We start from the raw sequence: 7,363 nt of genomic DNA, 5'->3' as shown, positions 1-7,363 counted from the left end.
GTTCATGTTATTCATGTGTGAGACAAAAAGAGGAGGCATTTTTATAGCGATCAGCCGTCAGAACTCAAATAGAGTTTTCTCGAGTGAGTTTCAAGCTGTTAAACCGAACACTCCATTTTAATACAATAATTAAGTTAATGTAACTCAAACTTTGAAAAAAAGTTATAGTCACTCATTTCCATTAATTAAACTAAATTAAAAATGAATTGTCATAACAACTCAATTCCTTTAAGTGGATTTAATATTTCAGAGCATTTAAGTGTTGGTGAAGTATTTCCAGTGCATTCCATTCACTCATTTTAATTGAGTTTATACCATTATGAAAAACTGCAAGTTCTGTTCATGGGCTACCATTTAGCATTTTTTATTCTGTCATAGTCCTTTTAGATTTGTTTTTTAGAAAGCACTTTTTTAATTGAAAAACATAAACTAGATTTACATACATTTAATTAACTATAAATTGTTAAGTTACTAAAACTTTAACAATTAACTTTTTGTTAATTATTTTATTTAAGTTGGCAAACTCAAATGGTTTAAGGCAATTGGTTTCCTCAAATGGTTTGAGTTCAACTAACTCATTGAGTTTTACAGTGTAGATTTTTTTTTTTTTTTCGAAAGCAGATTATTATCAACAAGTAAACCAAAGAATGCATCAAAAAATGTAATCCAAAATATAATGTAATTTTTTTAGGCAGAAATTTATTTGTCACTTTTTTATTGAAAAAAACTCAGCCACATGGGGTGTGCAGCCAGTACATTCTGAGTACCGGTCCCAAGCCCGGATAAATGAGGAGGGTTGCGTCAGGAAGGGCATCCGGCGTAAAACAAGCCAACCTAACTATGCAGACTTAAAATAGAATTCCCATACCGGATCGGTCGCGGCCCGGGTTAACAACGTCCGCCACCGGTGCTATTGCCCAACAGGGTGCCGGTGGAAATTGGGCTACTGCTGGGCGAAGACGACGACGAAGAAGAGGAGGAAAACATTGCCACGAACAGCGGGAGAAGAAGAAAACTAGAAGGGTGGAAATGAGAGTGGGGACTTTGAATGTTGGTAGTATGACTGGTAAAGGGAGAGAGCTGGCTGATATGATGGAGAGGAGAAAGGTAGACATATTGTGTGTGCAAGAGACCAAGTGGAAGGGAAGTAAGAGCAGGAGCATCGGCGGTGGGTACAAGTTGTTGTACCATGGTGAGGACAGGAAGAGAAATGGTGTTGGGGTCATTTTAAAGGAAGAGTATGTTAAAAGTGTGTTGGAGGTTAAGCGAGCGTCTGACAGGGTGATGAGTGTGAAGTTGGAAAGGGGTGATGATGAATATCATCAGTGCATATGCCCCACAGGTAGGTTGTGAGATGAAGGAGAAAGAAGATTTCTGGAGTGTGTTAGATGAGGTGGTGGAGAGTGTGCCCAAGCATGAAAGAGTGGTGATAGGAGCAGACTTCAATGGGCATATTGGTGAAGGGAACAGAGGTGATGAGGAAGTAATGGGTAGATATGGTATCAAGGATAGGAATGGGGAAGGACAGATGGTAGTTGATTTTGCAAGAAGGATGGAAATGGCTGTGGTGAATACCTACTTTAAGAAAAGGGAGGAGCACAGGGTAACATATAAGAGTGGAGGAAGGTGCACACAGGTGGACTACATTCTTTATAGGAGATGCAAGCTAAAAGAAATCACAGACTGTAAGGTGGTAGCAGGAGAGAGTGTCGTTAGACAGCATAGGATGGTTGTTTGTAGGATGACTTTAGAGGTAAAGAAGAAGAAGAGAGTGAGAGCTCAACAAAGGATCAGATGGTGGAAGCTGAAGGAGGAAGACTGTTGTGTGAAATTTAGCGAGCAGGTGAGAGAAGCACTAGTTGGAGGGGAAGCAATTTTGGACAATTGGAAGAGTACTGCAGATGTGGTGAGGGAGACAGCTAGGGCAGTACTCGGTATGACATCTGGACAGTGGAAGGAAGACAAGGAGACTTGGTGGTGGAATGAAGAGGTCCAGGAAAGCATAAGGAGAAAGAGGTTGGCGAAAAAGTTTTGGGATAGTCAGAGAGATGAAGAAAGTAGACAGGAGTACAAGAAGATGTGGCGTAAGGCGAGAAGAGAAGTGGCAAAAGCAAAGGAAAAGGCATATTGTGAGCTGTACAAGAAGTTGAATAGTAAGGAAGGAGAAAAGGACTTGTACCGATTGGCCAGACAAACGGACAGAGCTGGAAAGGATGTGCAGCAGGTTAGGGTGATAAAAGATGCACATGGTAATGTGAAGTGAGGAGTGTGTGCTGAGAAGGCGGAGGGAATATTTCGAAGAGTTGATGAATAAAGAAAATGAGCGAGAGAAAAGGCTGGATGATGTGGTGAGAGTAAATCAGGAAGTAAAAGAGATTAGCAAGGAAGAAGTGAGGGCTGCTATGAAGAGGATGAAGAGTGGAAAGGCAGTTGGTCCAGATGACATTCCAATGGAGGCATGGAAATGTCTAGGAGAGATGGCAGTAGAGTTTCTAACCAGATTGTTTAATAAAATCTTGGAAAGTGAGAGGATGCCTGAGGAGTGGAGACGAAGTGTGCTGGTTCCTATTTTCAAAAACAAGGGTGATGTGCAGAGCTGCAGTAACTACAGAGGCATAAAGCTGATCAGCCACAGCATGAAGTTATGGGAAAGAGTAGTAGAAGCTAGGCTTAGAAAACAGGTGAAGATCTGTGAGCAGTAATATGGTTTCATGCCGAGAAAGAGCACTACAGATGCAATGTTTGCTCTGAGAATACTGTTGGAAAAGTACAGAGAAGGACAGAAAGAGTTACATTGTGTGTTTGTGGACTTAGAAAAAGCTTATGATAGGGTGCCAAGAGAAGAGTTGTGGCATTGTATGAGGAAGTCTGGAGTGGCAGAGAAGTATGTTAGGGTAGTACAGGACATGTACAAGAATAGTGTGACAGCGGTGAGATGTGCAGTCGGAATGACAGACTCATTCAAGGTGGAGGTGGGATTACACCAAGGATCAGCTCTGAGTCCTTTCTTGTTTGCAGTGGTGATGGACAGGTTGACAGATGAGATCAGACAGGAGTCCCCATGGACTATGATGTTTGCAGACGACATTGTGATCTGTAGTGAGAGTAGAGAGCAAGTTGAGTCTAGTCTGGAGAAGTGGAGATATGCTTTGGAGAGAAGGGGAATGAAAGTCAGTAGAAGCAAGACTGAGTACATGTGTGTGAATGAGAGGGAACCCAGTGGAATAGTGCAGTTACAAGGAGTAGAAGTGGTGAAAGTAGATGAGTTTAAATATTTGGGGTCAACTGTTCAAAGTAATGGAGAGTGTGGTAGAGAGGTGAAGAAGAGAGTGCAGGCAGGGTGGAGTGGGTGGAGAAAGGTGGCAGGAGTGATTTGTGACCGAAGAATATCAGCAAGAGTGAAGGGGAAAGTTTACAAAACAGTAGTGAGACCAGCTATGTTGTATGGTTTAGAGACAGTGGCACTAACAAAAAGACAGGAGGCAGAGCTGGAGGTGGCAGAGCTGAAGATGTTGAGATTCTCTTTGGGAGTGACAAGAATGGACAAGATTAGGAATGAACGTATCAGAGGGACAGCTCAGGTGGGATGGTTTGGAGACAAAGTCAAAGAGGCGAGATTGAGATGGTTTGGACATGTGCAGAGGAGGGACCCAGGGTATATAGGGAGAAGGATGCTGAGGATGGAGCCACCAGGCAGGAGGAGAAGAGGGAGACCAAAGAGGAGGTTCATTGATGTGCTGAGAGAGGACATGCAGGTGGTTGGTGTGACAGAGGAAGATACAGAGGACAGGGTGAGATGGAAACGATTGATCTGCTGTGGCGACCCCTAACGGGAACAGCCGAAAGACAAAGAAGAAGAAGACTTTTTTTTATTGAAAAACATAAACTAACTAACTCATTGAGTTTTACAGTGTAGAAAATGTTTGTTTTTCCCCCCAGTGGAACATACAGATCCTCTTCAGTCTGTGTCGAGGCGCACGTGTGGTCTGCCGCCAGGCGTGCTGCACATCCTGACCCTGATGCGTCCTATCCTGTGCCTGTCCATCCCCACTTGGGCTGACAGTCCGGCTGCTGATTATGTTTTGGTAGTCAGCTGCTGTTTTGTCATTATATAACAAGCGGCTGGCGATGACACATGCTTGAACCGCCGGCGCCCTGATAATGCCGGATTCCACAGCCCTTCTGTGCAGGAATGGACACGACCAGGAACTTTTGCTCATTTTCCTTCGACTGTGAGTCACACTGTTGTCAGGTTGACCTGTGTAGGTGGCTCCCCTCACACACAAAAATATCTGTCTCAGCCATACAATATCCAAACATGCTGTTTTATCACCTCCTGACAGGTTGAAGCTCTATCCTGCAGTTGGCCTTCTCCTCTCTTTCCCTCTCTCCCACTCCCTGTCTCTTTCTCTGTGATGACTTGTTGAAATGTCAAACCAAAGCAGCTGCAGCACTTTAGTTATGCAACACAAAGTTTTTCCAGGCTGGGCCAGGCCTGGTGCACGTGGCGAGATGAGGACTGATCACTGTGACAGCGCTCCACCTTATCACCGTTCACCTTCACAGAGCCTCTGCACACCTGTTTCATTAACATAACGTTGGTATAATTCACCCAAGAGGCGAAACACACACACAAAAAAAATCAAGCATGGCAAATGATGGCTGTGCAGCAGAACTTCAAACTGTTGCTCAGTGTCACGTTGATTCTAACAAGATCTGATCTCATCACTTGGATATCTGGAATACTGTCTTACTAGGTTTCTGAAATGGCATTTCACAGTTGCCATGGCATCACAACATGACTGTGAGCGCACAACCTCAGGGATGCCGATGGTGTCCTTGTTCTCTGGTCTCTGTTTGACAGAGCAACATCTTACATATTCATTGACACCCTGGAGAAAAAGTTTCAGAAAGGAATGCACACGCATACTTCCAGAGATTCCAATGCGACACTGAGGCGATCTTCACGGACATGATTTAGTTCTGAAAATGACTTGCAGCTGCAAATACCGTTGCACAAGTCACACGGATGATGGCCATTGCTATTGAAACTCTCAATGCTACCCCCGGTGATCAGTCATCATCCGTTGAATTGTTGGGCATTTGAATCAGAAGCTCAAAGCGCTTTACAATGATGCCTCACATTCAGGCATTCACGCACACCGATGTCAGGGTGCTGTCATGAAAGGCGCTCAGCTGCGCACCAGGAGCAACTAGGGGATGAAGGACCTTTCCAAAGGGCCTTTAGTGATTTTCTGGTCTAGTGGGGGTTTCAACGGAGGATCAAGCCCAATGTTTAACTACTAGACCGTCACCTCCCCTTGACAAGCAAGAATGAAAATGGCATATAGGAGTAATAAACATGAACAAAATGATGTTGGCTATCGTATTAGCTATAGCCTTCTTATAAAATTGTCCATACTGAAGCAAAAACTGTTCTTAAACATGCTTGAATCAACAACCTTCTGGTGAGTTTTTCCACCACTGTTGCATTTGTATTTCTTGGATTTCTTTGTCACAGAGTGTAATGGGTCCGAGACCCGGGGTTGTTGCACCTTAAACATTGCTGACATTGTATCCGAGGGCTCCCTTCAAGATGGTAACCCAAGATGGTAACCTTTTCCTTATGAAGCAGAAGGACCTTCGTGGCCGGGACGACGGTGGGGATCGAACCCACGCGGCTCGCACAAAAGACCGTTCCTCTACCAGGTCAGCCAAAGGGGAACTCCCCCGTTAGCCAAGCTAGCGGGAACGTCTTTTCAATTGGGACCCGGGACTTTCATCCCGCTACACTTAATTGCTGATAGAGTTCAATCTTTGTCTTATCAGACCAGAGAATTTTGTTTCTCATGGTCTGAGAGTCCTTCAGGTGCCTTTTGTCAAACTCCAGGTGGGCTGCCATGTGCCCACCTGGAGTTACTAAGGAGTGGGTTCTGTCTGGTCACCATACAGGCCTGATTGGTGAATTGCTGCAGAGATGGTTGTCCTTCTGGAAGGTTCTCCTCTCTCCACAGAGGAATGCTGGAGCTCTGACAGAGTGACCATTGGGTTCTTGGTCACCTCCATGCTAGTTTTCATGTCATCATTCACCTTTAGCAATCCTCCACACACCTGCTTCATTACCATAGCATATGTCTAAAAGTATCTATCTTAGCTATGATGTCATCTCTTTTTTATTTCATTATGACATACTGGTCTTTAAATTGTTCCAAAAAACTTTAAATTGCATAAACTATGGCACAATACTGGTACAAATAGATGGCTAGCATGTGCACTAGCTAGGATAGCACATGTCGTTGGTTTGGCAATGAGCCTGTTAAGCTTATTTGCAAGCAAACTTTCTGATGTTAATATGTGCCATTGTATATCCAGAGTTAAATATTTGTTAAATAATTTAATTACGATACACTGCAAAAATAAACAATAGCTTTAGCATGATGCATCCATCATGTTTTGATACACTACAAGAATAAATTTGACAATGTTAAACTCTATTGAGAGCACAGTCTTAATCAAAGAGTGAAGGGATGAAGGAATATTATAACAAAAAAAAAATGGAAGAAAATAATGGATTCAGGTTAATGTTGTGATCTCTACAAGTGCATATTTGGGTGATTCTACGGGCACTTATTATGTCCTTTGAACATACTGTATGAAAAACAGACAAAAGGGGAAATTTCACACTTTTATAGTTATCTTTACAATGAAAGTGTTTTAAGAAATTTGTTCTAGTAGTCTATGATGACTTTTTCACCTTTTATCAGCATCATTATATGCAAATATTGCCGTTTTGTGCTTGTCCCACACCCAGACTTTTGATCTTCAATGATAAAAATGAATGGAAAAAAACCCGTTTTTTTTCTAATGTTTTAAAATATCTCTGAATAAAACATCAGTAAAATAATCAAAACATAAATGGGGTATTCAATGTCATACAACTGTTGTGATTTTTTTAAACAAAATGTAGTTGTCCCACACTATTGCCGTAATTTCCACCACAACACTGTAATGTCCCTTTAAACAGTTTGTATGAAAGATTGCTTGGGTAGTTTCTATGGAGATAAACAGTGACATCAGAGCACATGTATATAGTGCCAAATCACAACAAACAGTTGCCCCAAGGCGCTTTATATTGTAAGGCAATGGTGTGGTGGAAATTACATTTACAAGGCCAATAGTGCCCGTAGTTAAAGAATCACCCATTTATTAGCCAAGCCATTAAGTGGAAAGAGTGTATTGTAATGGCCATCTTTCTGTTTGTCTTCATGGTAAATTCTTCAAGAAGCAAAGACCAATTTCAATCAAACTTAGTGGATAAACACAGTGGATTGTCTTCTTAATAAACGGGTCATATCAAATCAAG

The sequence above is a fragment of the Thalassophryne amazonica genome, chromosome 16 (assembly GCF_902500255.1).
Source record: "Thalassophryne amazonica chromosome 16, fThaAma1.1, whole genome shotgun sequence".
Classification (NCBI taxonomy): Eukaryota; Metazoa; Chordata; class Actinopteri; order Batrachoidiformes; family Batrachoididae; genus Thalassophryne; species Thalassophryne amazonica.
Note: the sequence above shows the minus strand (reverse complement) of the source record.